Source organism: Malus sylvestris, chromosome 3, assembly GCF_916048215.2.
Source record: "Malus sylvestris chromosome 3, drMalSylv7.2, whole genome shotgun sequence".
NCBI classification, from domain to species: Eukaryota; Viridiplantae; Streptophyta; class Magnoliopsida; order Rosales; family Rosaceae; genus Malus; species Malus sylvestris.
This window is the reverse complement of record NC_062262.1, coordinates 13,368,021-13,378,422: the sequence shown is the minus strand read 5'-3', so window position 1 is coordinate 13,378,422 and position 10,402 is coordinate 13,368,021. Positions and strand designations below refer to the sequence as shown.

The window sequence follows — 10,402 nt, the reverse complement described above, 5'->3', positions numbered from 1 at the left end:
ATGTATAACATTATATTTTGGGTGCTGTTATTCGCTTTTGCATTTATATCAAGTATCTTTTTCTTTTTATATTTGGAGTCCATGATACTTTTTAGAGGGTGCCAATAATGCCACAAATATTTTTTACAAAAACCTAACTCATATAGGCAAATGACGTTTTACTGTAGTGTGAGACAACAATCATGCTTATACATTATGGTGCAGGTTTGAGCTCCACTAATTCCTCTCTTCGTATTAATCAATTATTTAATTCACTAACAATATCGTTCAACTCCAAACAGTACACGGGCATGCTTCCCACAGTCCACACTTGTTTTTCATTAGCCATACAACCTAGAAATATAAATTTATAATTACTTTATTCCAGGTCGATTAAAATGGTAGACAATCACTCGTGCCAAGAGGGTAGTGTTACATAATTAGGTAATATCTTTTTTCTGTGGTTGTCGTGAGTGTATGGATTTCAAATCTTACTTATTTTGTGTGTTTTTTGTGACTTCTATTATTGATTGACAAGTGTCTATAAATATAACTCTTCTTAACTATATTGTCCTAAACTTAATACGTGTCAATCAATGACAGAGGTCACGAAAATATCACACAAATAAAGAGTGCAAAAGCCTTAAACTCGATTGTATGAATCTCATACTTAATGATAATTCAATATTATCCAGCACATGCAATTATTAGTTCAGCTAAAGTACTTACATCATCTACTCATAATCTTTACTTAATTTATGCGTAATTACTTATCATACATGTTTTCTTGTTTCTCTTAGTCATTAGTTCAATATGACATATCCGGTGGAGAATAAAATTCTAAAAAAGATCAAAGTGCCTCATAGGTTTTCAAATTTAAATTTAACATCTCATTTAGAGATGCTCTAATGACACACCCCGACCGAGATCAAGGCATGCTAGCCGTCACGTGAGGGTGACGTAGCGATGTGCACAGTGCGGAAGCAATGAAGATAAAAACTATATAAATAATTAAAAACCGAAACTACTAGAGTGCACTACTAAACATGAAGTGTTAGGAGTAAGATACAAAAGTAAACACTCCTAATCATAGCATATAGAGTCTAGATGCAGTCCAGCAGGACAAGTACTAATTATACAGTACCATAAGATGTCCTACAATTATTTAGATATGTCAGAACAGCCGAGGTCCTCGCAACCAGCAATTGCAAACTTACCTAAAACTTGGAGGGGCGTAAAATAGATAACGTGAGTGGGCAAACCAAATGTTTTACAAAACCATTTCATTTATCAACATATCTAACCCCTCGCTATAAAACATGTATAATTTTTCCCAGAATCAAAATATATGCATATACATAAATATATATGAAATTATATTAATTCAAATCATACTTCACATAATCATATTCATATGTATGCCATGCCAAGATATAACAGTGTAAGTAATTCAGGTGAGAATAACTTCATAAAAATATGACATATTAGCCGGAACCCTTGTGGTAGTTTGTACAGCTGAATTCATAGCTCAAAAGTCAATCTAGCCGGAGTCATTACAATGACCTATACGACACTATACTGCACAAGAGTTGGAACCAAATGAAAAGGTCTGTAAGACAATACTAGGTGTAATATAATTATGCTAAATACTACTCTCACATAATAGCTGGGCGATAAATCGCTAGTCACCTACGAGTCAGAACCATAGTAAAGGTCTGTACGACAAGATTGTGCACCTAAATTGGATTCAATATGAGCATATGGTGCGAGAGGTGACATTATAAACAGGCCTATGCCATAACTCTGGCTAAATCACAATCACCCTAGGTGCAGTTTTATGAGCTCAACGTTATTCAAACATAACTCACCTGGGCTTACCTGAGCATCCACAACACCACAATTATATATAATGCATCATATACCAATTCATATACGAAATATAAATTCATATGCAAGGCATTCAAGGCATAATCTCATTTAAACATATTTTTCTGGGAAAATATCAAGTATATAAATATATACTGAAAATCAAAAGCCCATTCACTGATATGTCGAAGGGTCATAGCCCCCGAGTCGCCCTTGAACACACTTGTCCTCAGGATAAGTCTCACCTATATGCAAATTAACTATAAAAACGTTATATAAAGCACATAGGCAAAATTAGCTAATAACTTCTCATACAATGCTCAATTTTGGTATTTGAATATACACAGTGACCTACACAACTCCACGAACATCCTCATATTTTTAGAATAATTTTCTGACCACCCACGCGCCGCCACGCGCAGGCCAAGGCATGGTAATACGTGCCCCCACGCGTGGCCATGTGACAGGCATACTGACGGCATCAGTCAACGCCTTCAGGAATATTTCATCAAATAGTAACGGAATCTGTTAAATTTAACTGACGCCGTGGAATATTCTGTCATCCCTAACCTTGAACCTCCAACGACCGTCACCGGCGCCGGAAACTGGGTAAAATTTTAAAACGCTTATTCTCCTTCGTTTCTTCACCATTTTTCATAAAATTGGTACCAAAATGAAGCTAATAACATGTAGAATCATGTTATATAAGTTTCAAGGCTTAAAATCTACTAGGTTTTCCCTGAGAAAGCTCGATAGTTCGGCTTACCTAGATATACGTCGATCTTAGCCCTCTGACGTCCAATTCCTTCCAACGAAGTACCCTGAGACTCATGAGGACCTCCTTAAGCTTCCTATAAGCTTCAAATTCCCTAAAACACAAGATTTCACGTATGCATGAACAGTGACAAAATCGGAGCTAGGGTTTCCACGTGAAATTGAAGGTTTCCTTACCTGAAAATTGCACCTTTGAACTCGTATGGTCCTCACGAACACAATGGTGATCTTAAAACCTTCGATCTACAAGGTTTGAGAGGGTTTCTGGGTTGGTCCGTACGAAAAAGGGAGAGAGAGAGAGAGAGTGAGAGTCTGAGAGAGAGAGAGAGCACGGGAAAGAGAGAGAGAAAATGTGGGTGTGTGTGTGGTCCAAAAGCCACCAATCAAAACTAAGAAAAGTCTTAGTTCTAATTGGATCACCAATCTAACACAATTTAACCCAATAATAATTCACAAACATCAATTAACGTCCGAGGACAATTATGTCATTTTACATCATCGACAATAGAAGTTCGGGACGAGCTGTGACATCTAAGAAGCTGCTAGTAATTTTCCTAGCAATGTGAATGAGTTGCAATACATTGATTAAATAATGTGTCAGACATAAAACAACCGCAAAGGCAAAAGCAAAGCTAGCTCTATCGTTTCATGTAAAAAAAAAAAGCCAAATCCACTTGAGGTGATTTCTTTTTAGGGTAATACTAGGGAGACTAAATTTATACATAAAATTTTGTAAATTAAATGACATGAAAGTTGATGATTGGATTATTACTCAAGTGTTAATAAATGTACTCATTCTTATTGATGACATATCATTTAGTTTGCAAATTTTGTCTACAAATTTAATTTTCCTAGCATTAACCTTCTTTTTAAGGAATCTTATAAAAGGGTCATTTTCATTTCACTATCCTTAAGTATTGTTCTACCAAAAAAAAAAAAAAAACGAAAGTAAAGCTATTTCCTCTATTGCAAGTCCAGTTGACGTGATTTTTTTTCCAAAGCATGTTATAAAGAAAGCTGGGGCTAAAATTAGGTTGAAAAAGAGAAAAGAATCTGTTTTTTTTTTTTTTTTTTCTCAAAATCATAGGTCATTGGCAACATAAAGCAAAAGCAACTCAAACCACGGTCCCTTCCATTGAAAGCGCTCTTTCTAATATATTTGGACTCTATTTGCATTCATTTATTTATTGTTTTTTGTTCTAAATATATTTATTACAATTATAAAAAAAAATAAAGTAATAAATAATAATTCAATTTGACATATCCGGTGGAGAACAAAATTCTAAAAAAAATATCAAAGTGCCTCATAGGCTTTCAAATTTAAATTTTATGCTTAAATTTAACATCTCATTAGATGCTCTAAGGAGGTGCTAGGAATTTTCCAAGCAATGTGAACGAGTTGCAATATATTGATTAAATAATGAGTTAGGCATAAAACAACCGAACAAACAAAAGTAAAGCTAGCTCTGTCGTTTTATGTAAAAAAAAAAAGCAAGTCCACTTGAAGTGCTTTCTTTTTAGGGTAATGATAGAGAGACTAAATTTATAAATAAAATTTTGTAAATTAAATGACATGAAGTTTGATGATTGAGTTATTACTCAAGCGTTGATAAATGTGCTCATTCCTATTGCTGACATATCATTTAGTTTGCAAATTTTGTCTCTTTAGCATTACCCTTCTTTTTAAGGAATCTTATAAAAGGGTCATTTTCACTTCACTATTCTTAAGTATCGTTCTACCCAAAAAAAAAAAAAAAACAAAAAAAAACCAAAACAAAAGTAAAGCTATTTCCTTTATTGCAAGTCCAGTCAAGGTGATTTTTTTTTCCCAAAGCATGTTATAAATAAAGCTAAGGCTAAAATTAGGTTTGAAAAAAAGAAAAGAATCTGTTTCTTTTTTTCTCAAAATCTTGGGTCATTGGCAACATAAAGCAAAAGCAGCTTAGACCATGGTCCTTCCATTGAAAGCACTCTTTCTGATAATATTTGGACTCTATTCACATCCATTTATAGTATTTGCTTCAACAAGTAATTTACATAATTGTTATTGTCACTCTACAAATCTCATTCTACACTCCTCACAAGTGTATTTTTCTTTTTAATTATAGAAAATTTGGTGTGCAAAATGAGATTTTTGGAGTGTCAATAAAATTCCCATAATTTATAGCATTATATTTTGGGAGTTGTAGTTGGCTTTGCACTTCTATCAAGTATCTTTTTCTTTTTATATTTTTATATATTTGGAGTGCCAATAATGCCACTGATATCTTTGCGAAAATCTCATTCATATTGGCAGATGGCGTTTTACCACAATAGTGAAAAACAATCATGTTTATGCACTCTGATGTGGGTTCGATTCTCACCGATTCATCTCTTTCTAACAACTAATTATTTAACCCACTAACGTAATCGTTCAACTTCAAACAATACATGATCGGCCCTGCCTGTCACAGTCCACACTTGTTTTTGCATTAATAATACAACTTATAATATACATTTATAATTAATTTAGGGAATTATTATTAGCATTCCAAAAATCTCATTCTACACTCCTCACAAGTGTATTTTTCTTTCTAATTATAAAAAGTTTGAAGTGCAAAATGAGATTTTTGGAGTGTCAAGAACAATTCCCTTAATTTATTTAATGTTTAATAAAATGGTAGAGAATAATTAATTCCCACTCGTGCTTAAGTAGTATCTTTGTTCTATGGTTGTTGTGATTGTGTGGATTTCAAATCTTCTGCACTTATTTTGTGTACGGTTTCTATGTGGCTTCTATCATTGATTGATACGTGTCCATAAATATAACCCTCCTTATCTCTATTGTCATAAACTTAATATGTGTTGATAAATGATGAGGTCACGGAAATGCCACACACAAAATGAGTGCAGAAGCTTTGAACTCGATTGTATAAGTCTCATGCTTAATGATAATTCAATATTATCCAGCATATGCAATTATTAGTATAGCTAAAGTACTTATATCATCTACTTCTAATATTTACTTAATTTATGCGTAATTCCTTATCATGTGTTTTCTAGTTTCTCCTAGTTATTGCCTACCGAAACGTTTGAGATGATCGGATTGTTCTTAGTTGAGATTGAGATTGATGTGGGATCAAAAGGTTTCTAGTCTAAGGGTTGGAAAACTCTTGGAGAGAGTTACGGTGAAGAGGTTTGATGAATAAAAGTGGGAAGCCCTTCTTTTCTTTGAACTTTGTGTTCTGAGTGGTTGCCTCTGCTTCTCTTACACAGGAAACTAAGGAGCTGCTACCAATTTTCCACATGCAATGTGAATGCGTTGTTGTATATTCGATTAAATAACGAGTTTGGCATAAAGCCATCGTCCAAACAAAAGGAATTTAATTGGCAATATGAATAGTAGTTTAAGATCATATAAACCCTTAGGTAGACTTGTCCGTCGCCTATGTGGGATAAACTCCCCACACACCATCAACTCTCAACACGACCTCACACGTGTGGTCGATTTTTAACCCTAGACATGGACAATAAATGGGTGACACATAAGCAAAGTGTGACCCTTTTGAGCTTTCACACGAGGAACAACATGCTCCGATACCATGATGAAATTGGAGTTCTACTACAAAACTAATTGACAATGTGGGGAATAATCCAAAATCGTATAAGCCCTTAGCTAGACTTGTCCCTTATTGATGTGGGACAAACTCTGCACACACCATCAACTCTCAACAATCCGGGGAGAAAATTTGCAGAGAGGCTGAGAAAATTGTTTGGGAATTGAAACCTGGAGCAGGAATTGGGGTTGTTGATGAGCTGAAGCATTGTTGGACTTGGCATCAATGACGATGGTGCGGTGTAGAAGAGCGGTGGTTTCTTTTCTTTCTTTGTTATTTATTTTTTTGAAATAATTTTATCCTTTATTTTTAATTGTTAATTCTTATTTTGTCATTTTTTTTAATGTTTTAATTGTTTCATATGTTCATTGCACAATTATTGTCCATGAGAGTGTCATGTTACACTTTAACGTGTTTTGACGTAAAAGCTAACAGAAGTATAAGAGGGTCACAAAATCTAAACTTTAGGTTTGAAAGGATTTGGTTTTTCTTCTTGTACAAGAAACGATAGAGTAGTGGACTTGCTTCGGCAATAAAGGAATTAGATTTCCTTTTGTTTGGACAGCAGCTACTTAGTTCCCTATATAAGAGAAGCAGGGGCAGCCACTCAGAACACAAGTTCAAGGACAAGAAAGCCTCTCACTTTTAATTCATCAATCTCAACTAAGAACAATCCGATCATCACAAAGGTTAGAAGTTAAATAACACAATTATTTATCACACACACCGTATATTAGCAGGAAATAATGGTGGCATACTCGCAATCTCCAAATTCATGTTCATGTAAATGCCCGGTCACCTACACTTGGGCCATGGAGAATTTATGGTGTCAAACAAATTCACTTATCTTCTTTCCTTTGTGATCAATTTGTGTTTTTTCTCTCTAATTTTTTCTTTTAATTTCTTGTAATCTTTGCACCATTTCGAGTTGTTCATGGGTGTTCATTTTTTCATAGGGTTTTGATAAAATGTATAACAAAGCTTCAAAGTGCCTCCAGAAATTATAAAGGTCTTACCGATTGTACATGCTCTTAGGATTGCAAAATGAAGGACAAGAAGGACAAGTCTTGGTATCGCTTAGGTGCATTTGTTGCTGGTGCTGCTACAGGAATTGGTCTGCTGGCTTGGGGTTTATCTGCACTTGCTTCATCAGCTGGTTCAGAGTCAGAGGAAAAGAAGAAAACAATGAAAGCTCCTGGAAAAGATGAAATCATAGAGAGGGAAGAGTTTGAGCGTGATGATAGTATTAAAAGCACACCACAAAGTAGCACACAAATATCCTATTAATTTTCCTTATTAACACTAGGATTTGTCAATTGTAGCATATGAAAATAAGGGTCTTTCCCGCAGAAGATTGTTTTATCTAACTACTTAAAATGTCACAAAAACTGGTTGATGTCCCTACTGACCAGCCACCAAAAAATAATTATTAGACTGACTTACACTGGTCTAAAGTCTATGAAATTTTATATGCAAATACTAGACACACAGTACGACAGTCTCACAAATGTTTGGGATTTTTGGAGTTGATTTGCTATTTAAATTAAATCGTACAAAAACAGTACAGAAACAGATTTTGAGTAGATCACAAGTTTAAGAAAAACGAGTTAGGGGAATTGTTATCCACCACCAAATAATCATGCAAACATGTTATGTTTCATTCAAATTCCTTTTATTTCCGGATGAAGATGCTCAAGTTGGCTCAATGTTAGAACACAACCTATTACTCTTTCTTACGTAGTATGTTAAGAGAATGGCGTTTTCAACTTAACGTAGTCCCTAGCATGCAATCTAGAATGGCATGTTCATAGATTTAACAAGTAGAAATCATTAAGAACGAAAAGAGTTTGAGTCATCACAAGGCATGGTAAGTACTGGCATTGTCTTACTTATCCTAGAAATTGGTTCACATGTTAATCGCAATTAACAAGTACTACTCTAGAACATATGTAGGTCCTCATTCAACAAGGGCAGGCATACATATATTCATAGCATTTGAATCCTAAATATACTTACTAAGTATGCATCCATAGAAAACATATAAAGAATTCATCACTGACATAAGTACCAATTTTCATCCATTCATAAAAGCAATTCAATGAAATGTCATAACAAACTTGCAATCATATTAGGGGCTTCAAAACAGCCCCTAACTACTTAAAATTTAGTTACACATAATTCACAAATTAAACCAAAAGTAAAACATGGGTTTGAGAAGATAAAACCAAGAAAAATAGAGTGAAGCTTCTTCTTCTTTCCTTCCTTGCTCTCTGCCGTGCCTCTTGCTCTCTGCCTATTCTTCCTCTGCCGTCAGTCTGTGCTTCTCTGTCCTCTGCTTCTGTGATACGTTTTTGTCTCTGTCTACTCTCCTCTTTTATTATTTCCGTTCTCTCTTTCTTTTTTTCTGCCTTCCCACTGCTCTTTCTTTTATTCTTCCACTCAGTCCGTGTCCTCCCACTTCTTTATTTTCTGTTTTTCTTTCTCTGCGCCTGCTGTCCGTGTCCCCCCATCTGCGTCAGTGCACTCCACTTCCTTTCTTTATTTATGCAGTGCTGCACTCCTCTCTCTGCTTTCTGCTCAGTGTCTTCCCCACTCCCTGCTTATTATTCTTCTTTTCCTTTTCTTATTCCTTCCACTCTTCTTTGTCTACTGTTTTTCTTTTCTTTCTGTCTCAGTGCACTGCCCTCCTTGCCGTGTCTCCCACTCCACTTTTCAGTTATCATTTTTTATTTTTTTATTTTTTTTTATTTTTTTTATTTCCTTTTCTCCATTTTGCTTGAAATTGATCCTAAAACAAAATTAACTGCACATTAACACAAGGTAAGGTAAAATGCCACAATTTTAACACAAAAACATCACAAAGACTTTAGAAATGGATGGTATAAATGCATGAAATATATGAGTGATCACGTGATCCTCAAGGCTATTTCAGAGCCTTGCGCAATAAGTAGGAACTTCTCTTGAACCGTTGAACGTACGATATATGGCTTTACTTTTGTGAATCTATATTATGTGCATTTTTCCCTATTTATGTTATAAACTATCCTAATGGGAACTTGCAGTTGTTGTCTTGTAGATGGGGATTATTGTTGTTTCATATCGTGATTAGGGTTTTTTATTTCTATTTTAATTTCTGATGTTTCATCGGTTTAATGGTATGGTAGTCAAATTCAAAACTTGCTGAACTTTGGATGTGACACAAAGCAACAACATAACATGATGCTAAATAAGTAACCGATCATTTGATGCAACAAAAAATTTGACCTAATTACAAGTAAGTGGATCTCAGTGATGGCCGTTGCCAAATTGGGGATCACGTAAGAAGGTTTATTTTCTTAGTCTCTCATACAAGTGAATTGGATGAATGAAATAGGTTTGAATGCTAAGCTATTTATAGACAACTAAAGGGTACCTTTTTTTCCTATTCTGTTCATCTTGTAGCTGCCGACCCTAGCTATGGCCAGGGTCGGTGGCAGTCATTTTCTTCTCCTTTCCTTTCATTTCCTTTCCTTCTTTTTCAGTTTCTAGCTTTCCCTGTCCTGTTCGCCACTCTCTTCCAACCCCCTGTGCCCCCACCCCCCACCCCCCTCTGGCTTCTCTATTTGTAGCCCCTTTTTCCCCTTTTCCTGTTTCCCCATTCCTTCCATTTTCCTTCAACTTTTTTTCCCCGTTTCCTTCCTCCAACTTCCTGGTACCTATTTCCTTCCTTCTGTCCAATTTCCTTCCACCCTTTTTCCCGTTTTCTCCTTTTCCCCTTTTTTTCTCCTTTTTACCCTTTCCTTCCACCTCCTATCCACCACATTTTCCCCCTGTTTTCTTTCGTTTCCCCTTCCTTTCACTCTCCATCCCAATCGGCTCCATCTTTCATCATCGACTATGCAATTTAGTTTGGCTTCTACTTCTCTTTACCTCGATTTTTCGCATTTCACCCGGAAGGTGTGTGGAGTTCTGGCTTAGGTGTTCACACCACCTCCTTCGTTGTGTTTGCCTTTGCTGGCACTGTTGCTAGTGGGTTGATTCTTCCCGCTGGCTTCCTTCAATTTGTGGGGCTACTGTTGTGGTCCTCGGTGGTGGTCTTTGGGGCTCTGTTTTGGGGATTTGTGTTCACTCAAGTTTCATCCAGTTTTGGGGCTCTTTTTAGCTTGATTTCAGGTGTGTGTTGGGGACGTTCGTTTAGGTTGGTTGGC

The 10,402-nt window shown here is 35.7% G+C and overlaps 3 long non-coding RNA genes across 3 annotated transcripts; 1 reads left to right on the top strand and 2 right to left on the bottom strand.

Moving 5' to 3' along the window:
• Positions 1-966: 966 nt before the first annotated feature.
• LOC126614577 (uncharacterized) lies at positions 967-3,124 on the bottom strand. The gene is made up of 2 exons (XR_007620439.1): positions 2,612-3,124; positions 967-2,090 (listed from the first exon to the last, which is right to left on the bottom strand). It is a non-coding gene; the product is annotated as an uncharacterized LOC126614577 (long non-coding RNA).
• A 2,783-nt stretch (positions 3,125-5,907) lies between these two features.
• On the bottom strand, positions 5,908-7,172 carry LOC126614578 (uncharacterized). Its single transcript, XR_007620440.1, has 2 exons — positions 6,943-7,172; positions 5,908-6,795 (listed from the first exon to the last, which is right to left on the bottom strand). It is a non-coding gene; the product is annotated as an uncharacterized LOC126614578 (long non-coding RNA).
• Positions 6,781-7,679, top strand: LOC126614574 (uncharacterized). The gene is made up of 2 exons (XR_007620436.1): positions 6,781-6,904; positions 7,172-7,679. It is a non-coding gene; the product is annotated as an uncharacterized LOC126614574 (long non-coding RNA).
• The last annotated feature ends 2,723 nt before the right edge of the window (positions 7,680-10,402 follow it).